We start from the raw sequence: 24,096 nt of genomic DNA on the forward strand, positions 1-24,096 counted from the left end.
GTGATGTTTAGGGGACTTGTCAAATAACCTCAAAGTTAATATGAAAAAGAATTATGTGCAAAAATGGCCCCCAAATTGTTCAAGACATAAGAAGAACAATAATAATAAAAACAAAGAGGAAATTTGCTCCGTCTAATAAAATGTATTGCAAAGGAACATACTTGAAAGTGAATGAGATTGGCAAAGAATAAGCGAATAGTTCAGTGGAGTAAAAGTTTGAATTTTGAAACAGATTCTGGTATATGTGGAAAGGATTCAGATTCCTTAGGGGAAAGCACTTCATCATTACAGGGATTGAAATATTATTTATTTGGAAATTAAATCCAGTTATGCTTTTGCTAGGTACCGTTCACAAAATTAAATTTGAGATGAATTACTAACTTCAATATTTTGCAAAAGTATTAAGCATTAGAAGAAAGAAAAACACATAATAATTTCCACAGAAGCCAAAAGTACTTTTGAGAAAATGTAAGACTCATAAATATCAAAACACTAGATAAAATAAGATTTGACCATACGTATTTGTATATGTCAAGATGGAGAAAAATGGGTTATGTGTATGTATTGTGAATTTAGAAAATCAAAAAGAATTAATTAAAAACCTATTACAAACAAGACGACTTACTAAAATAAAATTTACACGTTGCGATTTAGAAAAATTCACATATAAAATTAATAAATGTCTTATGTAATAACAATAACTATCTAGATTACATTACACAAATCAAGATTCCATTTTCAATAGCCACAACATTGTTAAAATATTTGGCATAAACCTAACAAGAACTCAACAAAGCCTGTTTAACTATGTGATTTAAGCATTAGAACACTCTTAAAACATACATACACAAACGATAGAGAAATGTCAGAGATATTTTCTTGGCCAGAAAGCCACATGATCCTAAGGATTTTATTTTCTCCTAAGTTACTTTATACGTGTGTCATGATCACATTAAAAATAGTCTCATTTGTTTCTTCACCTAGAACAAAATAAGATGATTATAAAATGTTGATGAAACATTAATCGTTCATCAGAAAAAAGTGAGGAAACAAATCAAAAGGGAGGGGTAAGTCTACCAGAGATCGAAATTTTTTTTTATAAATTCTTCATTATCAAGACCATATGGAATTTGTTTATAAGTAAATATAAAACCTAATGAAAAAGAATGGAGAATTCAAAGAGATACCCAAGATTTATAGAAATTTAGTATTTAAGAAAGATAGCATTTCAAATCACTGGTGAAAATATGCTGCTACTAATGTAGCAGCAGTTAACATGGATGGCATAGCAGCAATTAATAAAGCAAAGCAAACTCAAACCAAAGGTAAATGCCACCAACTAGGTCAAAAGGACACGACAAAAAGTAATTACAAGCTATAATACTTAAAATGGGTGATCAATAATGTTTCAATTTTAAAAAAAGCAAAAAAACAAAAAGCCTCTTAAACTAGGATAATATCACTAATACAATGATGTGTGAAAAAATGAGATGGAAATGACCAACAAAAGGAAATAAAAATGAACAAAATATATGAACAATCTAATAACACAAAAGGAAATTTAAATTGGCATCAATACTTAATTAGGTGCTTAAAATCCCTCATAGAGAACTAGACATTTAAAATATATTGAAATACAAGTCTTCACCTATTAGATTTGCAAAATTTAATTTTTTGATAACAAACTTGTTAGTGAGACTGTGGGGATCCAGGTATTATAATACACTGTGGTGGAATGCAAAAGGTAGAGCCCATAAGGAGCAGAAACTCGCAAAATTTAGCAAAATTATACTTGTATATTTACTATTTTATACTGTAACCCAATATTCAGGAATCTATATCATATGTAACCTTGAAAAATTATAAGGTGAGGTGTCGACAAGATTGTTAATATGACAATACCTATTACTAAGGGTTGGAAACACACCAAATTTTCATTCACAAGGTTTGCATGAATAATTAGGGTGCATTTTTACAATCATGATTTCTAAACACTGAGTGTAAAATGTTATTGAAAAAACGAACCAACTGAAGACAATGAAGAGATGTACATGTTCATAGATGAGAAAATAAGTAGGGAAAATATATCAATTCTTCCAAATAAATCTATAAATTTTGTTTATATATAAATAACAATTGACATTTTTTACGCAATTTGATAAATTACTAATTCTATATTTCATACGGTTGAGTAAAGGCATAGAATAGAAAACTCAGTTTTGAAAAAGTACACAAGATACCGTCGCTCGTGGTGACCGTGTGGCTTTAATAGCACACGGCTCCGCGGTCAGGACTGTCACGCCGCGGACTGTGCCTGCCAGCCTGGGGCCGAGGAACCGCCAGGACCGTCGGCCGACGACAGCCCACGCGGGTCCCCCTCACGGCTGTGCTCGGCGCCTCGTCAGCGCGGACCCCTTGCACCGACCTGGAGCGCCCGTGGGAATCCGTCGTTTCGCTGGAACCCGCTGTCATAGGCCGCAGAGGGGCGGGAGCAGGGAGTGGAGAGCGGCCGGTCGTGCGCTCCTGTCTCCGGGCGGGACGGGCGGCCTGGGGGCGGCAGCTGCAGGCAGGGCCACCAGGAGGCGCCACGGAGAGCGCACCCCGCGACCGCGGCTTCCCGTCCGCGGCTCTGAGCGCCGCGCACCTGCGGCCGCGGGGACGCGGCTGACAGCCAGGCGCGGACCGCGTGTCCTCTGTGCGCGGTGGCGTCTGCGCACGCGCACTGTCCTGGTTAGGGCAGCTGCTGTCACCACAGGTGAACGCCTCAGGGACCCATGTGGTGCTCTGGACGACACCTCCTGGGATCCGATGTCTACACTGCAGCCTCCGAGCAGTCGGGGTCGGTACGATCCCCTGTGGCCGTCACCAGGGCCCTGTCCCCTGTCCGGGGTTATGTCTTCTCCGTAGTGGGAGACGGCCCCCCATAGACTGCTAAGAAAACGGTCTTGGGCTGCTAAACGTCCAGTCCAGAGGCCCGTCCTCGCCTTGTCGGACTCACGTTTGACGAGGAAAAGCGGAGATCGGAACCGACTCTGCACGAGACGCTGAAGGCCGGACTCCCCTGTCGTCTCCCTCTTGAGGCTCCTCCGCAGGATCCGTCCCCTGGACCCCCACACCCAGAGTTGACACGGTGTCCCCTGTGCTTCCCCAGTGCGGGGCGGCGTGTGGACCCATCGTCACTCTCCACGTGGGGACCTCTGGGGAACTCCGGGACCTGTCCCTTCCTCCTTTCTCCCACGGTTCTCTCCTCCTGCCCATCTCCGCGGCTCTTCCTGGAGCGCGTGTTCTTCAGACACTGGCTCTGCGGACACGCACTTCCGTTTTCTCTCTCTCTTTCCCTTTTACTCCTTTTGCTTTTTTATGCTTTTCTTTCGATTGTATCTTTCTTGTTATCCTTTTGTCTTTTTGATCTAATCAGGCTTCCCTTGTGTTATTTTCTCATCTTTCTAGTGAGTTCTTTTCTAAGTTAAATTTCAACACTTATGGGCCGCCCCGTGGCGCACTCGGGAGAGAGCGGCGCTGGGAGCGCAGGGGCGCTGCCGCGGGTTCGGATCCCACATAGGGATGGCCGGTGCGCTCACTGGCTGAGCGTGGTGCGGGCGACACCACCCCTAGGGTTACAACCCCCTTAACTGTCACACACACACACACACACACAAAATAAACAAACAAACAAAAATTTCAACAGTTATATTTATAATTTCTAAATGACCTCATGGTTATTTGATTCATCTTCTCCCTGTTCTACTTTAACAATGTCTGTTCTTCTTCAGTAAGTCCAACAGTTTCTCTCCTATAACTCTGAGGAAGTTAATGGTATTTTCTGTTTCCCTTGCATGATCTCTATTTCTTCCAATTCGCTTTTACCTTTTTTGTTTGTTTGCTTTGGCCTATTTCATATTAGAGGATTTGCTGAAACTAGAGGATTTGCTGAAACATCTGGGGCCCTTGGCATCTGCTCATGGTTAACAGGGCAGCACAGGAAAGTCTTGCTCGTGTGCTGTGGCTTCGTGGCCTGTGGGTGACTCTGTGAGGTTCTTTGACTGGGTTCTTGACTGAGGTGCCCAAATCAGCAGAGTGTGTACTGAAGAACTGGACTCCAAGGCCAGATGACATGCATTTGGATTTTATTTTAATTTTACAAGTTTCCATGACAATTCCTAACGGATCTTAATGCTGAGCACACCAAAGACTGTTAACACTAGGTATTCATGCCATCGTCAGTCACATAAAGGACACCTACAAATTTAGGATACAGAACTTCCAACAAATAGTCATTTAATACCCGTTATTTGAAACCAAGTGTTTCGTGGACATACGAATTAGAGAGCATCTGGCTTCTTTAAGGGGTAAACAGTGAGGTGGAGCTGAAGATGGAAAGAAGCCCAGAGAGGGGACTAGGAACGTGACAAGTTTGACTTCGCATCTCATAGGCACTTTTCACTTCATTTCTCTCCATTCATAGCACATGCTAAGTGTAATCACAAGATCGGCGCTTCAGCTTGGTTGAGTTGAAGTCAATGCAAGTCCTAGTTCAAAGAAGCCCTGAGTCTTCTGTTGGGAGCCAATCCACACCAAGACAGACAGATGTGATGGGTTTTAATCGTTAGCAGGGTTGAACTTGTCCAGGAGAACATGGGAAAATGAAAATTCTGAGAACAAAGGAGGGAAGCAGCTAAAACTACCGTGGAGCACGGCCGGCCCGTGCGCACTTGGAGAGTGCGGTGCTGACAGCACCAGAGCCACAGGTTCGGGTGCCTATGGAGGGTTGGCTGATTGGCTCACTTGGGAGTGCGTGGTGCTGACAACACCACATCAAGGGATAGGATCCCCTTACCGGTCATCTTTAAAAAAAAAAAAAGTAATTTTTTTCAACTGAATAACTTGTCTCCATTGCTTTTTATTATAGAATAAGAGGTGGTTCTGTGTTAAGTATTTTGGCACTTGGAAATAATAAAACCAAAATTAGAAATGGAATGTAGTTCTAAACCCTCATCAAATTACAGTGATAGCTATAGTAATCAAATCCATAAAAGATTCTTAAGTAATTATGACACTTAAAATTCAGAGCTACATGCAATGTCACAAATATATTTAAAGTTAAAACTCATAGCAATATTAAAAACTTAGCAGCACAGTCACCTACCTTGCCTTGCTGTATGTATCAATCCTTTCAAAGAAGCAGCCTCTCCTAAAGCAATTGTCATTTCACTAAATTGATCACCTGCCTCAAACACCTTGACATTTGAAACTATTCTTCCAGAGTCATCATTTTAATTTCCCTCCCATGACTTGGAATTGCCAGCCTCAATACATTTGCATTGTTCCCTGTACTATTCCACAATGAGGGACAAAAAGCCTACACTTGCCTTATCTGTGAGCATCTTTTTTCCTTGCAATCAGCTTATTCTCCATAGCAGCAGAGTATCTCTCTGTTGCATATTATTCCAATATGATCATGTATAGGCTGGCTGGTAGCTCAGCTGGTTAGAGCACAGCCTCGTATCACCAAGGACAAGGGTGTGGATCCCTATATTGGCCAGCCACACACACACACAAAGATTCCAGTATGATCATATATTTTACCTAATAGGAGCAGATGACACTGTTTTTGTTTTGTTTTGCTTTTTAATTAAATAAACTTGAAAAATATCTGTTTATTTCAGACCTCTAGAATTTCCTAGGGCTTACTAAGGTTTATCAATTTCTCTCTTGTAAACACACATATACACAGAGTGCCTAGAACCCAAGTTGGAAGTTACAGCAGAAAGAAGATACTACATAGGCACAAAAAGAACAGCAAGAAAACTCCAATTCTGATGTTTTACAGGAATGATTTTCCCTTGCAAAACATGTGTTCTTTCCATTTCTTTGCCTTTTGTAACTTAACACGTCACCCCTCTCCCGAATATCATCTACTTTCCACTAAACTTACTTGCTTTAATGCTCTTCGTTTTTAAAAGTCAAGCTCATTTGCCACTTTCTGCAAAATAGCTTCTATCAATTCTCAAAAAAGGAATCTATTGTCCCTTTTCTACTCAGCATCGTTCCAGAGCCTCCCCCAATATTGTTGACATTCTCCTCAATACCATATTTTTAAATGATAGTCCTAAACATAAAAGTAAAGCACCTCGATGGTCATATTGTTTGGATCATTTCTTTTGTCATGAGTGTCAGAAGTTTTCACAGATTTTTTTTCTCATTCAGTTGCATGCCAGGACAAATGAACCATAATTTTCTACTAATGTTTAAGAAATTTGTAATCATCTTCTAGCTAAGATGTCATGAGACACCCTTTCCTCCCTACACATGTGTACATATCTGCATCCCCTATTCCTAGGGGGATTCTGCAGGAGATGAAGGGAGAGGGCTCCCTTGACTAGTGCGGGTGCCCAAGTTCAGCATGCTGGGGTGTCAGTTTCCTGGGATTGCCTGTGACACTGCTATCAAGGCCATGCACAGAAGCAAGAGGAATGTGTTGGCCAGAGAAGGAAGACCCAGTGGGATACCTTAGGGGTTCAGAGGTGTCCCCTGAGACTGAGAGTGAAGAAACCCACAGTAAGTAGGACAATCAAGGAGGCTAAAGTGAACGGCAGAAGTCAAGGCAGGATAGTGACTCTGGGAAATCTTTGTGCCCAGGCAGTTTCTGGCTGAAGGAAGTGGTCGGCAGACAGAATTAAAGGGCTGGCAGGTTATCAGGCAGCATGTTGATGGTAACCTTCCATCTGGGTATTCTTGATGAATCCTGTTTCACATGTTTGCAGACAATTCATTCATCAGTACTTGGCACCTATTACTTGCCAGGTGCTGGGCTGGGGGCCTGGAATAGGGGCAGACCGAGGTGTAGACACTGCTCCTGGGTTGCTGACTGTCAGGTGAGGGGGACTAAGGATCATGACATAATGCAGAGTGATAACATGTGTAGGTAGAGCACCAGGTAATAAAATCATAGACTCTTCTCAAGTGCAGCACTTCAGGGAGTATTTATGGAGCCCCCGTGTTAGGCCCTTCCTGGATTCTGCACACAATATAGTGATAGAGTTGCTGTCTCCCAGGACCAGCAGGCTGTGGGCTGGGATAGTGTTGACAGCAATGGATCTACATCACAGCAATGGATGTGTGTCTGGTGTAAAGAAAATGGGGTGTGAAGCCAAAGTATGGGGGTGGAATCCTGATTGTGTCAACAATGGATATTTTATACAATTTGAAAAGAATTGCTGAACATATCTGCATACTTTCATCTAATGGAGATATAAAGTTATTCCAAAAATGGAATCTTCCTCAATTCTAGTTATGTTTGCATTGAACATGAGCACTTATCCCTGCCATTCAATGATTTTGAAAAGAGGATTTGAATTTGTGAATCGTATTTCTTACTTACTTACATCTTACACATCAGTTACATGTTGCCGTCATCTTAATGGACCAAACGCCTCTGGTTCTTCTCTGCAAATGGTGTTCATTTCCTACCATCTTCAGGTAGCTTCCTAATCTAGAATATTCTGATGGCCTCCTAGATCACTTTCCTCTCTTAGAATGTCAGGCACTCGATAGCACGTCTTCTCCTCTTTCTTATCCTGGGATCATCTCCTAAGCCAGGGTGCAGCTGAATCAGGTCTTTCTCCAGCTCTCGGCACCATGCTTGGCATATGGTGGATACAAACAGAGAGAACAGAGGAGACAGAGCACAAGACTCTAGAGACAGGCGTGTTACAATGACATTTAGAAAGTGACACCTTCTCACTTTTGATCCTGTATTGGTTAGAAGTGAGTCACTAAGTCCAGTCCACACTGCAGGGCAGGGGATTACGTGAGGATGTGTGCAGCAGATGGTGGGGACCACTGGGAGCCCCTGAGGGGTCGCCAACCACACAGACAGAGATGTGGCACTTGAGTCCAAACCTAAATACACACGAAGCCATTGTGAGGTTTTATGGAGGAAAGCAGTATGTGAATGCATGAAATTCCAACTGTCGCATGGTGCAGACAAGGAAAACAGACCAAGAGCAAAAGTGACATTTTCAAGATTATATGACAGGAACCAGACCTGTTGTTAGTCGTATTCCATGCTACCTTCCACACCGTCGGGGATTTTATCTCTAGTCTTGTTTATTAGCTGCATGTGACACCGGCCATAGGTTTCAGAGATGTTTTCTCACACATGCCTGATGCCATCCCTAGGAAGAAGATGCTAGAAAGATCCCCACTGTGCAAAAGGGGAGACTGGGGAGGTCATGAGAGTGACAGTGGCTTGTCCAGGGTCCCATAAAGTGATAAGAAGCAGGAGCTGGGGATGAACCTACGTGTATCTCCTCTGAGCTGTGACGCTGACTGCACCCAGGCCTTGCACAGTGGTGTGGTCAGGCAGTGTTGGTCGAAGTGTGGGCAATAGAGAGAGCTCATGGGGAAGGAGGGTCAGCAGACAGGTACCCAGAGGGGCATTTGCAGTCTTGTACACAGAGGAGGGGCTCAGGAAATGAGGTATCAGGAAGTGACTTCACTTCCTTGACGACAGACCTCAACAGAACTCGGAACTCGGTAACCTGGCACCCACATTCTATACTCAGCCCCTTCCCCAGCTCACTTGGCCACAGGCAGAGTGAGATGTTGTGCTGTATCCCGAGGTCCCGGGGCCGTAGCCCCAGGAAGCCCTGTGCTGAGAGGCTTGTCCAATGCTTCCGGCGCTGGTTCAGCCCTCGCCCTCGACCCCTTTGGCCGTCTGGGAGGAGGTCCCCAAAGGTAATGTCAGGTGGCCCACAGGAGGTTGGGCAAGGCCAGGCCAGCACTATGAGCCTCCCTGGGTGACCGCAGCCCCTCCTCCTGAGTGTGTGGGGAACGGGGACATGGGACACCCTCCCAGGGCAGGGGCAGAGGGTGGGGGGTTTATAAACCTGCTGGTCCTGGTGTGTTCACACCTCAGGTCTGGCTGGAGGGTGAACGGGGACTGCCGGGGTGGCAACCACCACCCTGTACATTAACCCTGGGCCCTCAGGCTGTCTTCTCATGTCCTCCCTGGGGTTAAGACTGGCCTCCAGCCCCTGCCCTCCTTGGGGTTCACGGTGCTGTCACTGTGTATCTCTCCCCTGTCCTGTCCTAGAGTGAAGACACATCTTCATTGAGCTCGGATGCCACCCACATGGTGTGGCCTGTCCCGGCACGCACCCTGAAGAAGCGGGTGGAGCACCTGGTGCCTGCTGTCTTGGGTGGTGACCAATCTTATGTCCACCTGTTTCTGTCAAGCTACAAGAACTTTGCCAGTCCCCGGCATGTGCTGCACCTGCTTTTCCTCAGGTGAGCACTCAGGCCCTGGATCACACAGTGTCACTAGGCCGCCTCCCAGCTGTGAGTCTTAGGACTGTCACCACACCCCTCTGAGCCTCAGTTTCCTCCAGTGTTCAGTGGGTGGTCACAGGAACAAGCTCCAGTGGGTCCCCCATGGAAAGTGCTGCTCCTGAGTCCAGCCCTGTGGAAGGTCTGCTGGAGGGGCCACGGTCGTCCTCATTCAGGATTCCTGACACCCCCACGAGGAAGTCTCTGTCACCCCTCACTGGCCTCGTTGACTAGGGATTCACTATTTTCACATTTTTACAGGAAATTTGGGATTCTATCTGTAGGCTTCTGGGTGTATTCAAAGCAGGGAGACCAGAGGCGGGCAGAGCGGCTTCAGGTGCACCCAGATATCTTGGGAGGAGTTGGTTGGGGTTCATTCCTTCAACAATCATATGTGAAGTCACACTATGTGCAGTCACTTTCTGGGCACTGACCATAATCCAATGAACCGAGGAGACTGCATTCCCTGCCCTCCTGGGCTTCCATTGTAGTCAGAGGTGAGACAGTCACAGTAGACATGAGAAGCAAGTAGTGCCACCATATGGTAGATTTGACACACTCCTGATCTCTTCTAGGTATAGAAACATGATTTCTGATTGTGACGGGGATGGCGAATCCCTGGAGCATCTAAAATGGTAAGTGGAGTTTAGGTGCAGAAGGAGGGGCTCCCATCTCCACACAACTGCGTGTGGTCGGCGGGGGCCTGTGGGTGGGGGGCTGGCAGAACTCTGGCTCTCACACATCTTATGATTCCTGCTACAGGGCTGAGGGCTCAAGGCTTTCCCTGCAGGGAAAGGAGTGAAGATGGCTGGGTATGTGATCCCAGGCACCGTAGGGTGTGCGAGAGGCTGGAGAGCAGAGTGAGCCCAGAGAGAATCCATCCCCACGCCCTCCCACCCAGCCCTGCCCACGCCCCCAGAGCCCGTGCTGAGCCAGAGCAGGAGGTGTGCAGAGCATGCAGCTCACACTCGGGGTTGGAGCCTCCATGGGGATGCTCAGCTGGTGCTGAGGGTGCAGATTGTGGTCAGGGCCAAGAGATTGCTGTCACTGGGAAAAGGATATGCAGATTTTCATGCAGACACTTGGGCAGTACATTCACGTCTGAGCTCAAGTTTGGGCTTTTCCAAGGGCCCTGGGTAGGCCAGGGGAGCAGCGCCTCCCTCTGTTTCCTCATTTATCAGATATTGCTGGACACCTCCTGTGTGCCAGTGAGTAATGCCCAGAGCAGACAGCACCCTCCTGGGGTGGACAGGTCATTCCAGCAGGGATGGGGCAGTGACACAGACAGAGGAGGATGTCAGGTTTCCCTGAAGAAGGGAAACGTGGTCACATCAGTGGTTGAAGGCTCCTCCCATGGAGGCTTTTGCCAGCCCCTCCTTGGCTGCCAGGCCCATCTGTGCCAGAACTGCCATACTGGGGGTGGACATTGGATGGGCTGGTCTATGGACAGGCACGGGCAGAGGGCACAAGACTGCAGCTCACTCAGGGGAGCCTTGGGAGGGCAGCATAGAGGGATAGGCCAGGCCTCTGATGCTGTTGCCCACTTGTCTCCCACAGTGCCATGTCCTCTGTCTTAAAGATCTGGCTGGAATTCTATTCCACCGATTTCCACGAGCCTCCTGAATTTCATACTTTGAAGTTTCTTTCGGCCTATGTACATATCAGTATGAGAGTTTCAGAGGTGGAGCGTAAGGCTGATCTTCTTCTGGCGCAGCTGGAGAAGCCAGAGCACCTGGAGCCTAGTGAGGCGGAGACTGAGGGTGAGGAGGAAGAGGGTGGGTGCCTGTGCGGGTTTGGGGAGGGGCCTGGGATGGGCCACACAGAGCAGAGTTTCCAGAAGCAGGCTGGGGACAGGGGCACTGAGTACTCAGAAAAATCATACAGTGTTCTGCAGTGTGGGGAGACTTCCTGAGGTTGGGTCTCTGGACTTGGGCTTCTAGAAAGACAGTGTCATTGGATGAGACATAGAAACTCACATTGATATTTTCAATTGTTGTGTCTCCAGTACCAGCTTCCGCCCAGGCTGAACAACTGTCACAAGAGCTGCTGCCATGTTCGGCTCGAGTTCCAGCTCCAGCTCCACCTCCACTGCCAGAGGCAGAGCGAGAGCAAACTCCAGAGCCCAAGCTAGAGCAAGAAGTAGAGCAGGAGCAAGATCCAGAGCAAGAGGTAGAGCAGGCGCAAGATCCAGAGCAAGAGGTAGAGCAGGAACAAGATCCAGAGTAAGTGGTAGATCAGACGCAAGATCCAGAGGAGGAGCAACAAAACATCAAGAGAAAGATCAGGAGAAAGAGCAAGAGAAAGAGCAGGAGAAAGATCAAGATCCAGAGGTAGAGCTAGAGCAACCTGACATAACCGTTCCTGAAACATCAGAAGAATTAGAAGAAAAACCAGCACCCAAGGGAGCCCTGGCTCCAGAGCTCCCACAAACAACCTCACCAGTCCCCACTCCAGATCTGTTCTTGCCCTTCCTTGACGCTGTGCTTCTCCTCATTTTTGTCTGTGTCCTGCATCTCCTCAAATTTTTTCATCTTTTATTATCAATAATATCCCTTGTATAAAATAAAGTGTTTTTAATATTTTCAAAATTACCATTCAGTGGCATTACGTACATTTTTAATATGGCGCAACCCTTACCACCATCTAGTGATTGAACAGCTTCATCGACTCTGTAGCCATTAAGCTGTCACTCCCCATCCCGCCTCTCAATGTCCCTGACTACCACTCCATTTTCTGTGTGTGTGAATTTACCTATCGTGGATTGTTCCTATCAGTACAGTTATATGTTATATTTCCTTTTGTATCTGGCCGTATAATATGAGAATGATCTGATTAATTTTCATTTTATGTTTTTAGTAAGAGGAAAATTACAGAAAAATCAAAGACTCTATGTAGAGACACAAAGCCCTGATAGTTATTATTGCCATAATCTTGAAATAGGAACTACTTTTGAATGACCAGAGAGCCAGAAGCCACTGAGGAAAATGCTGACTTTTCCTGGTCCAAACAAAAACCAGAATAATGTCAAAAGGTGAAAAGACAAACCCCAGACTGGAAAATTCTTCATGGGCAGAGAAAGGGTAGTATGCATCCTAGTTGTATAAAGAGTTCTCATTTATCCATAGGGACAAACGACATATTCCTGCAGTTCCGCAGGGAAGCAATTCACATGGCCAGTAAATGTCAGACATCCGCGGCCTCCCTAATGATTATGCACAGAAATTTACTCACTATTCAGATAGCGTTTGCCCCATCAGATGGGCAGGTCTGTATGTCTGGTGACGACCAGCTCTTGTGAGAATGAAGGAAGAAGAGGTCCCAGCGGATGCCCCAGGAGATGTGTTCATAGATACCCCTGTCGCAGGAGCCACTCAGCAGCTCCTAGAAAAATGCCCACGTGTGTCCATGTGCCGGGCAGCAGTGATGCTAGGAAGTTACGCCACATATATAAGTATTCTACCTATGTTAATCAATAGATTCAATAAATCTAAACTTGAAAAATTCCAAAGAGTGATGTTTAGGGGACTTGTCAAATAACCTCAAAGTTAATATGAAAAAAAATTATGTGCAAAAATGGCCCCCAAAATGTTCAAGACATAAGAAGAACAATAATAATAGAAACAAAGAGGAAATTTGCTCCGTCTAATAAAATGTATTGCAAAGGAACATACTTGAAAGTGAATGAGATTGGCAAAGAGTAAGCGAATAGTTCAGTGCAGTAAAAGTTTGAATTTTGAAACAGATTCTGGTATATGTGGAAAGGATTCAGATTACTTAGGGGAAAGCACTTCATCATTACAGGGATTGAAATATTATTTATTTGGAAATTAAATCCAGTTATGCTTTTGCTAGGTACCGTTCACAAAATTAAATTTGAGATGAATTACTAACTTCAATATTTTGCAAAAGTATTAAGCATTAGAAGAAAAAAAACACATAATAATTTCCACAGAAGCCAAAAGTACTTTTGAGAAAATGTAAGACTCATAAATATCAAAACACTAGATAAAATAAGATTTGACCATACGTATTTGTATATGTCAAGATGGAGAAAAGTGTGTTATGTGTATGTATTGTGAATTTAGAAAATCAAAAAGAATTAATTAAAAACCTATTACAAACAAGACGACTTTCTAAAATAAAATTTACATGTTGCGATTTAGAAAAATTCACATATTAAATTAATAAATGCCTTATGTAATAACAATAACTATCTAGATTACATTACACAAATCAAGATTCCATTTTCAATAGCCACAAAATTGTCAAAATATTTGGCATAAAGCTAACAAGAACTCAACAAAGCCTATTTAACTATGTGATTTAAGCATTAGAACACTCTTAAAACATACATACACAAACGATAGAGAAATGTCAGTGATATTTTCTTGGCCAGAAAGCCACATGATCCTAAGGATTTTATTTTCTCCTAAGTTACTTTATACGTGTGTCATGATCACATTAAAAATAGTCTCATTTGTTTCTTCACCTAGAACAAAATAAGATGATTATAAAATATTGATGAAACATTAATCGTTCATCAGAAAAAAATGAGGAAACAAATCAAAAGGGAGGGGTAAGTATACCAGAGATCGAAAATTTTTTTTTTATAAATTCTTCATTATCAAGACCATATGGAATTTGTTTATAAGTAAATATAAAACCTAAAGAAAAAGAATGGAGAATTCAAAGAGATACACAAGATTTATAGAAATTTAGTATTTAAGAAAGATAGCATTTCAAATCACTGGTGAAAATATGCTGCTACTAATGTAGCAGCAGTTAACATGGATGGCATAACTGCAATCAATAAAGCAAAGCAAACTCAAACAAAAGGTAAATGCCACCAACTAGCTCAAAACGACACGACAAAAAGTAATTACAAGCTATAATACTTCAAATGGGTGATCAATAATGTTTCAATTTTAAAAAAAGCAAAAAAAACAAAAAACCTCTTAAACTAGGATAATATCACTAATACAATAATGTGTGAAAAAATGAGATGGAAATGACCAACAAAAGGAAATAAAAATGAACAAAATATATGAACAATCTAATAACACAAAAGGAAATTTAAATTGGCATCAATACTTAATTAGGTGCTTAAAATCCCTCATAGAGAACTAGACATTTAAAATATATTGAAATACAATACTTCACCTATTAGATTTGCAAAATTTAATTTTTTGATAACAAACTTGTTAGTGAGACTGTGGGGATCCAGGTATTATAATACACTGTGGTGGAATGCAAAAGGTAGAGCCCATAAGGAGCAGAAACTCGCAAAATTTAGCAAAATTATACTTGTATATTTACTATTTTATACTGTAACCCAATATTCAGGAATCTATATCATATGTAACCTTGAAAAATTATAAGGTGAGGTGTCGACAAGATTGTTAATATGACAATACCTATTACTAAGGGTTGGAAACACCCCAAATTTTCATTCACAAGGTTTGCATGAATAATTAGGGTGCATTTTTACAATCATGATTTCTAAACACTGAGTGTAAAATGTTATTGAAAAAACGAACCAACTGAAGACAATGAAGAGATGTACATGTTCATAGATGAGAAAATAAGTAGGGAAAATATATCAATTCTTCCAAATAAATCTATAAATTTTGTTTATATATAAAAAACAATTGACATTTTTTACGCAATTTGATGAATTACTAATTCTATATTTCATACGGTTGAGTAAAGGCATAGAATAGAAAACTCAGTTTTGAAAAAGTACACAAGATACCGTCGCTCGTGGTGACCGTGTGGCTTTAATAGCACACGGCTCCGCGGTCAGGACTGTCACGCCGCGGACTGTGCCTGCCAGCCTGGGGCCGAGGAACCGCCAGGACCGTCGGCCGACGACAGCCCACGCGGGTCCCCCTCACGGCTGTGCTCGGCGCCTCGTCAGCGCGGACCCCTTGCACCGACCTGGAGCGCCCGTGGGAATCCGTCGTTTCGCTGGAACCCGCTGTCATAGGCCGCAGAGGGGCGGGAGCAGGGAGTGGAGAGCGGCCGGTCGTGCGCTCCTGTCTCCGGGCGGGACGGGCGGCCTGGGGGCGGCAGCTGCAGGCAGGGCCACCAGGAGGCGCCACGGAGAGCGCACCCCGCGACCGCGGCTTCCCTTCCGCGGCTCTGAGCGCTGCGCACCTGCGGCTGCGGGGACGCGGCTGACAGCCAGGCGCGGACCGCGTGTCCTCTGTGCAGAGGTGGCGTCTGCGCACGCGCACTGTCCTGGTTAGGGCAGCTGCTGTCACCACAGGTGAACGCCTCAGGGACCCATGTGGTGCTCTGGACGACACCTCCTGGGAGCCGATGTCTACACTGCAGCCTCTGAGCAGTCGGGGTCGGTACGATCCCCTGTGGCCGTCACCAGGGCCCTGTCCCCTGTCCGGGGTTATGTCTTCTCCGTAGTGGGAGACGCCCCCCCATAGACTGCTAAGAAAACGGTCTTGGGCTGCTAAACGTCCAGTCCAGAGGCCCGTCCTCGCCTTGTCGGACTCACGTTTGACGAGGAAAATCGGAGATCGGAACCGACTCTGCACGAGACGCTGAAGGCCGGACTCCCCTGTCGTCTCCCTCTTGAGGCTCCTCCGCAGGGTCCGTCCCCTGGACCCCCAAACCCAGAGTTGACACGGTGTCCCCTGTGCTTCCCCAGTGCGGGGCGGCGTGTGGACCCATCGTCACTCTCCACGTGGGGACCTCTGGGGAACTCCGGGACCTGTCCCTTCCTCCTTTCTCCCACGGTTCTCTCCTCCTGCCCATCTCCGCGGCTCTTCCTGGAGCGCGTGTTCTTCAGACACTGGCTCTGCGGACACGCACTTCCGTTTTCTCTCTCTCTTTCCCTTTTACTCCTTTTACTTTTTTATGCTTTTCTTTCAATTGTATCTTTCTTGTTATCCTTTTGTCTTTTTGATCTAATCAGGCTTCCCTTGTGTTATTTTCTCATCTTTCTAGTGAGTTGTTTTCTAAGTTAAATTTCAACACTTATGGGCCGCCCCGTGGCGCACTCGGGAGAGAGCGGCGCTGGGAGCGCAGGGGCGCTGCGGCGGGTTCGGATCCCACATAGGGATGGCCGGTGCGCTCACTGGCTGAGCGCGGTGCGGGCGACACCACCCCTAGGGTTACAACCCCCTTAACTGTCACACACACACACACACACACACACAAAATAAACAAACAAACAAAAATTTCAACAGTTATATTTTTAATTTCTAAATGACCTCATGGTTATTTGATTCATCTTCTCCCTGTTCTACTTTAACAATGTCTGTTCTTCTTCAGTAAGTCCAACAGTTTCTCTCCAATAACTCTGAGGAAGTTAATGGTATTTTCTGTTTCCCTTGCATGATCTCTATTTCTTCCAATTCGCTTTTACCTTTTTTGTTTGTTTGCTTTGGCCTATTTCATATTAGAGGATTTGCTGAAACTAGAGGATGTGCTGAAACATCTGGGGCCCTTGGCATCTGCTCATGGTTAACAGGGCAGCACAGGAAAGTCTTGCTCGTGTGCTGTGGCTTCGTGGCCTGTGGGTGACTCTGTGAGGTTCTTTGACTGGGTTCTTGACTGAGGTGCCCAAATCAGCAGAGTGTGTACTGAAGAACTGGACTCCAAGGCCAGATGACATGCATTTGGATTTTATTTTAATTTTACAAGTTTCCATGACAATTCCTAACGGATCTTAATGCTGAGCACACCAAAGACTGTTAACACTAGGTATTCATGCCATCGTCAGTCACATAAAGGACACCTACAAATTTAGGATACAGAACTTCCAACAAATAGTCATTTAATACCCGTTATTTGAAACCAAGTGTTTCGTGGACATACGAATTAGAGAGCATCTGGCTTCTTTAAGGGGTAAACAGTGAGGTGGAGCTGAAGATGGAGAGAAGCCCAGAGAGGGGACTAGGAACGTGACAAGTTTGACTTCGCATCTCATAGGCACTTTTCACTTCATTTCTCTCCATTCATAGCACATGCTAAGTGTAATCACAAGATCGGCGCCTCAGCTTGGTTGAGTTGAAGTCAATGCAAGTCCTAGTTCAAAGAAGCCCTGAGTCTTCTGCTTGGGAGCCAATCCACACCAAGACAGACAGATGTGATGGGTTTTAATCGTTAGCAGGGTTGAACTTGTCCAGGAGAACATGGGAAAATGAAAATTCTGAGAACAAAGGAGGGAAGCAGCTAAAACTACCATGGAGCACGGCCGGCCCGTGCGCACTTGGAGAGTGCGGTGCTGACAGCACCAGAGCCACAGGTTCGGGTCCCTATGGAGGGTTGGCTGATTGGCTCACTTGGGAGTGCGTGGTGCTGACAACACCACATCAAGGGATAGGATCCCCTTACCGGTCATCTTTAAAAAAAAAAAAGTAATTTTTTTCAACTGAATAACTTGTCTCCATTGCTTTTTATTATAGAATAAGAGGTGGTTCTGTGTTAAGTATTTTGGCACTTGGAAATAATAAAACCAAAATTAGAAATGGAATGTAGTTCTAAAACCTCATCAAATTACAGTGATAGCTATAGTAATCAAATCCATAAAAGATTCTTAAGTAATTATGACACTTAAAATTCAGAGCTACATGCAATGTCACAAATATATTTAAAGTTAAAACTCATAGCAATATTAAAAACTTAGCAGCACAGTCACCTACCTTGCCTTGCTGTATGTATCAATCCTTTCAAAGAAGCAGCCTCTCCTAAAGCAATTGTCATTTCACTAAATTGATCACCTGCCTCAAACTCCTTGACATTTGAAACTATTCTTCCAGAGTCATCATTTTAATTTCCCTCCCATGACTTGGAATTACCAGCCTCAATACATTCGCATTGTTCCCTGTACTATTCCACAATGAGGGACAAAAAGCCTACCCTTGCCTTATCTGTGAGCATCTTTTTTCCTTGCAATCAGCTTATTCTCCATAGCAGCAGTGTATCTCTCTGTTGCATATTATTCCAATATGATCATGTATAGGCTGGCTGGTAGCTCAGCTGGTTAGAGCACAGCCTCGTATCACCAAGGACAAGGGTGTGGATCCCTATATTGGCCAGCCACACACACACACAAAGATTCCAGTATGATCAAAAATTTTACCTAATAGGAGGAGATGACACTGTTTTTGTTTTGTTTTGCTTTTTAATTAAATAAACTTGAAAAATATCTGTTTATTTCAGACCTCTAGAATTTCCTAGGGCTTACTAAGGTTTATCAATTTCTCTCTTGTAAACACACATATACACAGAGTGCCTAGAACCCAAGTTGGAAGTTACAGCAGAAAGAAGATACTACATAGGCACAAAAAGAACAGCAAGAAAACTCCAATTCTGATGTTTTACAGGAATGATTTTCCCTTGCAAAACATGTGTTCTTTCCATTTCTTTGCCTTTTGTAACTTAACACGTCACCCCTCTCCCGAATATCCTCTACTTTCCACTAAACTTACTTGCTTTAATGCTCTTCGTTTTTAAAAGTCAAGCTCATTTGCCACTTTCTGCAAAATAGCTTCTATCAATTCTCAAAAAAGGAATCTATTGTCCATTTTCTACTCAGCATCGTTCCAGAGCCTCCCCCAATATTGTTGACATTCTCCTCAATACCATATTTTTAAATGATAGTCCTAAACATAAAAGTAAAGCACCTCGATGGTCATATTGTTTGGATCATTTCTTTTGTCATGAGTGTCAGAAGTTTTCACAGATTTTTTTTCTCATTCAGTTGCATGCCAGGACAAATGAACCATAATTTTCTACTAATGTTTAAGAAATTTGTAATCATCTTCTAGCTAAGATGTCATGAGACACCCTTTCCTCCCTACACATGTGTACATATCTGCATCCCCTATTCCTAGGGGGATTCTGCAGGAGATGAAGGGAGAGGGCTCCCTTGACTAGTGCGGGTGCCCAAGTTCAGCATGCTGGGGTGTCAGTTTCCTGGGATTGCCTGTGACACTGCTATCAAGGCCATGCACAGAAGCAAGAGGAATGTGTTGGCCAGAGAAGGAAGACCCAGTGGGATACCTTAGGGGTTCAGAGGTGTCCCCTGAGACTGAGAGTGAAGAAACCCACAGTAAGTAGGACAATCAAGGAGGCTAAAGTGAACGGCAGAAGTCAAGGCAGGATAGTGACTCTGGGAAATCTTTGTGCCAAGGCAGTTTCTGGCTGAAGGAAGTGGTCGGCAGACAGAATTAAAGGGCTGGCAGGTTATCAGGCAGCATGTTCATGGTAACCTTCCATCTGGGTATTCTTGATGAATCCTGTTTCACATGTTTGCAGACAATTCATTCATCAGTACTTGGCACCTATTACTTGCCAGGTGCTGGGCTGGGGGCCTGGAATAGGGGCAGACCGAGGTGTAGACACTGCTCCTGGGTTGCTGACTGTCAGGTGAGGGGGACTAAGGATCATGACATAATGCAGAGTGATAACATGTGTAGGTAGAGCACCAGGTAATAAAATCATAGACTCTTCTCAAGTGCAGCACTTCAGGGAGTATTTATGGAGCCCCCGTGTTAGGCCCTTCCTGGATTCTGCACACAATATAGTGATAGAGTTGCTGTCTCCCAGGACCAGCAGGCTGTGGGCTGGGATAGTGTTGACAGCAATGGATCTACATCACAGCAATGGATGTGTGTCTGGTGTAAAGAAAATGGGGTGTGAAGCCAAAGTATGGGGGTGGAATCCTGATTGTGTCAACAATGGATATTTTATACAATTTGAAAAGAATTGCTGAACATATCTGCATACTTTCATCTAATGGAGATATAAAGTTATTCCAAAAATGGAATCTTCCTCAATTCTAGTTATGTTTGCATTGAACATGAGCACTTATCCCTGCCATTCAATGATTTTGAAAATAGGATTTGAATTTGTGAATCGTATTTCTTACTTACTTACATCTTACACATCAGTTACATGTTGCCGTCATCTTAATGGACCAAACGCCTCTGGTTCTTCTCTGCAAATGGTGTTCATTTCCTACCATCTTCAGGTAGCTTCCTAATCTAGAATATTCTGATGGCCTCCTAGATCACTTTCCTCTCTTAGAATGTCAGGCACTCGATAGCACGTCTTCTCCTCTTTCTTATCCTGGGATCATCTCCTAAGCCAGGGTGCAGCTGAATCAGGTCTTTCTCCAGCTCTCGGCACCATGCTTGGCATATGGTGGATACAAACAGAGAGAACAGAGGAGACAGAGCACAAGACTCTAGAGACAGGCGTGTTACAATGACATTTAGAAAGTGACACCTTCTCACTTTTGATCCTGTATTGGTTAGAAGTGAGTCACTAAGTCCAGTCCACACTGCAGGGCAGGGGATTACGTGAGGATGTGTGCAGCAGATGGTGGGGACCACTGGGAGCCCCTGAGGGGTCGCCAACCACACAGACAGAGATGTGGCACTTGAGTCCAAACCTAAATACACACGAAGCCATTGTGAGGTTTTATGGAGGAAAGCAGTATGTGAATGCATGAAATTCCAACTGTCGCATGGTGCAGACAAGGAAAACAGACCAAGAGCAAAAGTGACATTTTCAAGATTATATGACAGGAACCAGACCTGTCGTTAGTCGTATTCCATGCTACCTTCCACACCGTCGGGGATTTTATCTCTAGTCTTGTTTATTAGCTGCATGTGACACCGGCCATAGGTTTCAGAGATGTTTTCTCACACATGCCTGATGCCATCCCTAGGAAGAAGATGCTAGAAAGATCCCCACTGTGCAAAAGGGGAGACTGGGGAGGTCATGAGAGTGACAGTGGCTTGTCCAGGGTCCCATAAAGTGATAAGAAGCAGGAGCTGGGGATGAACCTACGTGTATCTCCTCTGAGCTGTGACGCTGACTGCACCCAGGCCTTGCACAGTGGTGTGGTCAGGCAGTGTTGGTGGAAGTGTGGGCAATAGAGAGAGTTCATGGGGAAGGAGGGTCAGCAGACAGGTACCCAGAGGGGCATTTGCAGTCTTGTACACAGAGGAGGGGCTCAGGAAATGAGGTATCAGGAAGTGACTTCACTTCCTTGACGACAGACCTCAACAGAACTCGGAACTCGGTAACCTGGCACCCACATTCTATACTCAGCCCCTTCCCCAGCTCACTTGGCCACAGGCAGAGTGAGATGTTGTGCTGTATCCCGAGGTCCCGGGGCCGTAGCCCCAGGAAGCCCTGTGCTGAGAGGCTTGTCCAGTGCTTCCGGCGCTGGTTCAGCCCTCGCCCTCGACCCCTGTGGCCGTCTGGGAGGAGGTCCCCAAAGGTAATGTCAGGTGGCCCACAGGAGGTTGGGCAAGGCCAGGCCAGCACTATGAGCCTCCCTGGATGACCGCAGCCCCTCCTCCTGAGTGTGTGGGGAACGGGGACATGGGACACCCTCCCAGGGCAGGGGCAGAGGGTGGGGGGTTTATAAACCTGCTGGTCCTGGTGTGTTCACACCTCAGGTCTGGCTGGAGGGTGAACGGGGACTGCCGGGGTGGCAACCACCACCCTGTACATTAACCCTGGGCCCTCAGGCTGTCTTCTCATGTCCTCCCTGGGGTTAAGACTGGCCTCCAGCCCCTGCCCTCCTTGGGGTTCACGGTGCTGTCACTGTGTATCTCTCCCCTGTCCTGTCCTAGAGTGAAGACACATCTTCATTGAGCTCGGATGCCACCCACATGGTGTGGCCTGTCCCGGCACGCACCCTGAAGAAGCGGGTGGAGCACCTGGTGCCTGCTGTCTTGGGTGGTGACCAATCTTATGTCCACCTGTTTCTGTCAAGCTACAAGAACTTTGCCAGTCCCCGGCATGTGCTGCACCTGCTTTTCCTCAGGTGAGCACTCAGGCCCTGGATCACACAGTGTCACTAGGCCGCCTCCCAGCTGTGAGTCTTAGGACTGTCACCACACCCCTCTGAGCCTCAGTTTCCTCCTGTGTTCAGTGGGTGGTCACAGGAACAAGCTCCAGTGGGTCCCCCATGGAAAGTGCTGCTCCTGAGTCCAGCCCTGTGGAAGGTCTGCTGGAGGGGCCACGGTCGTCCTCATTCAGGATTCCTGACACCCCCACGAGGAAGTCTCTGTCACCCCTCACTGGCCTCGTTGACTAGGGCTTCACTATTTTCACATTTTTACAGGAAATTTGGGATTCTATCTGTAGGCTTCTGGGTGTATTCAAAGCAGGGAGACCAGAGGCGGGCAGAGCGGCTTCAGGTGCACCCAGATATCTTGGGAGGAGTTGGTTGGGGTTCATTCCTTCAACAATCATATGTGAAGCCACACTATGTGCAGTCACTTTCTGGGCACTGACCATAATCCAATGAACCGAGGAGACTGCATTCCCTGCCCTCCTGGGCTTCCATTCTAGTCAGAGGTGAGACAGTCACAGTAGACATGAGAAGCAGGTAGTGCCACCATATGGTAGATTTGACACACCCCTGACCTCTTCTAGGTATGGAAACATGATTTCTGATTGTGACGGGGATGGCGAATCCCTGGAGCAGCTAAAATGGTAAGTGGAGTTTAGGTGCAGAAGGAGGGGCTCCCATCTCCACACAACTGCGTGTGGTCTGCGGGGGCCTGTGGGTGGGGGGCTGGCAGAACTCTGGCTCTCACACATCTTATGATTCCTGCTAAAGGGCTGAGGGCTCAAGGCTTTCCCTGCAGGGAAAGGAGTCAAGACGGCTGGGGATGTGATCCCAGGCACCGTAGTGTGTGCGAGAGGCTGGAGAGCAGAGTGAGCCCAGAGAGAATCCATCCCCACGCCCTCCCACCCAGCCCTGCCCACACCCCCAGAGCCCGTGCTGAGCCAGAGATGGAGGTGTGCAGAGCATCCCGCTTACACTCGGAACTGGAGCCTCCATGGGGATGCTCAGCTGGTGCTGAGGGTGCAGAGTGTGGTCAGGGCCAAGAGATTGCTGTCACTGGGAAAAGGATATGCAGATTTTCATGCAGACACTTGGGCAGTACATTCACGTGTGAGCTCAAGTTTGGGCTTTTCCAAGGGCACTGGGTAGGCCAGGGGAGCAGCGCCTCCCTCTGTTTCCTCATTTATCAGATATTGCTGGACACCTCCTGTGTGCCAGTGAGTAATGCCCAGAGCAGACAGCACCCTCCTGGGGTGGACAGGTCATTCCAGCAGGGATGGGTCCGTGACAGACAGAGGAGGTTGTCAGGTTTCCCTGAAGAAGGGAAACGTGGTCACATCAGTGGTTGAAGGCTCCTCCCATGGAGGCTTTTGCCAGCCCCTCCTTGGCTGCCAGGCCCATCTGTGCCAGAACTGCCATACTGGAGGTGGACGTTGGATGGGCTGGTCTATGGACAGGCACGGACAGAGGGTACAAGACTGCAGCTCACTCAGGGGAGCCTTGGGAGGGCAGCATAGAGGGATAGGCCAGGCCTCTGATGCTGTTGCCCACCTGTCTCCCACAGTGCCATGTCCTCTGTCTTAAAGATCTGGCTGGAATTCTATTCCACCGATTTCCACGAGCCTCCTGAATTTCATTCTTTGAAGTTTCTTTCGGCCTATGTACATATCAGTATGCGAGGTTCAGAGGTGGAGCGTAAGGCTGATCTTCTTCTGGCGCAGCTGGAGAAGCCGGAGCACCTGGAGCCTAGTGAGGCGGAGACTGAGGGTGAGGAGGTAGAGGGTGCGTGCCTGTGCGGGTTTGGGGAGGGGCCTGGGCTGGACCACACAGAGCAGAGTTTCCAGAAGCAGGCTGGGGACAGGGGCACTGAGTACTCAGAACAATCATACAGTGTTCTGCAGTGTGGGGAGACTTCCTGAGGCTGGGTC

Source organism: Cynocephalus volans, chromosome 17, assembly GCF_027409185.1.
Source record: "Cynocephalus volans isolate mCynVol1 chromosome 17, mCynVol1.pri, whole genome shotgun sequence".
Classification (NCBI taxonomy): Eukaryota; Metazoa; Chordata; class Mammalia; order Dermoptera; family Cynocephalidae; genus Cynocephalus; species Cynocephalus volans.